This window comes from Aegilops tauschii, chromosome 6, assembly GCF_002575655.3.
Source record: "Aegilops tauschii subsp. strangulata cultivar AL8/78 chromosome 6, Aet v6.0, whole genome shotgun sequence".
Lineage (NCBI taxonomy): Eukaryota > Viridiplantae > Streptophyta > Magnoliopsida > Poales > Poaceae > Aegilops > Aegilops tauschii.
In genome coordinates this window covers 190,030,016-190,031,915 of record NC_053040.3, presented here as the reverse complement: position 1 = coordinate 190,031,915, position 1,900 = coordinate 190,030,016, and positions in this window count along the sequence as shown.

The window sequence follows — 1,900 nt, the reverse complement described above, 5'->3', positions numbered from 1 at the left end:
ACTACAACCGATTGAAATTGGAATTTCATCAGAAGTTTTATCCTATGCATCTAGTTCATCGTGATCGGAATTATTATATAATTTGTGGCCTCGTGAAGGAGAAAGTATCGCTCAAGCTTGGGGGAAGCTTAAGTCAATGTTGTATTCATGCCCCATCCATGAGCTCTCAAGAGAAATTATTATTCAGAACTTTTATGCTCGGCTTTCTCGTAATGATCAATCCATGATCGATACTTCTTGTACTGGTTCTTTTATGAAGAAGACTATTGAATTCAAATGGGATTTATTGGAAAGAATTAAACGCAACTCTGAAGATTGGGAACTCGAGGAAGGTAAGGAGTTAGGTATAAACCTTACGTTTGATTGTGTTAAATCTTTCATGGATACCGATACTTTTCGTGATTTTAGCAATAAATATGGACTTGACTATGATATAGTAGCTTCTTTCTGTGAATCTTTTGCTACTCATGTTGATATGCCTAAGGAGAAGTGGTTTAAATATCATCCTCCCATTGAAGTGAAGGTAGTAGAACCTATTAAAGTTGAAGAAAAACTGTTACTTATAATGTTGATCCTATTGTTCCTACTGCTTATATTGAGAAACCACCTTTTCTTGTTAGGATAAAGGGTCATGCTAAAGCTTCAACTATGGTTCGTAAGAGGTATACTAGAACACCTGCACCCCCTGAACAAATTAAAGTTGAACCTAGTATTGATATGGTTAAAGATCTCTTGGTTGATAATATTGATGGGCAAGTTATTTATTTCTGTGATGAAGCTGCTAGAATTGCTAAACCTGATATTAAAGGTAAACATAGACCTGTTGTTGGCACGCCTGTTGTTTCCGATAAAATAGGAGATCATTGTTATCATGGCTTATGTGATGTGGGTGCTAGTGTAAGTGCAATTCCTTTTACTTTATATAAAGAAATTATGAATGATATTGCACCTGCTGAGATAGAAGATATTGATGTTACTATTAAGCTTGCCAATAGAGATACTATTTTGCCAATTAGGATATTAGAGATGTTGAAATCTTGTGTGGGAAAATAAAATACCCTACTGATTTTCTTGTTCTTGCTTCCCCACAAGATGATTTTTGTCCCATTATATTTGGTAGACCTTTCTTGAATACTGTTAATGCTAAGATAGACTGTGAGAAAGAAATTGTTACTGTAAGTTTTTGGGATATGTCTCATGATTTTAATTTCTCTAAATTTCGTAGACAACCCCATGATAAAGAACTGCCTAGTAAGGATGAAATTATTGGTCTTGCTTCTATTGTCGTGCCTCCTACTGATCCTTCAGAACAATATTTGCTAGACCATGAAAATGATATGATTATGAATGAAAGAAAGGAATTAGATGAAATATTCTTTAATCAAGGGCCTATTTTGAAACACAATTTTCCTGTTGAAATCCTTGGATATCCTCCTCCACCACAGGGTGATCCCGTGTTTGAGCTTAAACAATTACCTGATACTTTGAAATATGCTTATCTTGATGAAAATAAGATATATCATGTTATTATTAGTGCTAACCTTTCAGAGCATGAAGTAAAGAAATTATTGAAAAATTTGAAGAAGCACCGTGCCACTATTGGATATACTCTTGATGATCTTAAGGGCATTAGTCCCACTCTATGTCAGCACAAAATTAATTTGGATCCTGATGCTAAACCAGTTGTTGCTCATCAACGATGGTTAAATCCTAAGATGAAAGAAGTAGTATGAAATGAAATATTAAAGCTTCTGGAGGTAGGTATAATTTATCTTATTCTGATAGTAGATGGGTAAGTCCTATTCATTGTGTCCCTAAGAAGGGAGGTATTACTGTTGTTCCTAATGATAAGAATGAATTGATTCCACACAGAATTGTTACAGGTTATAGAATGGTAATT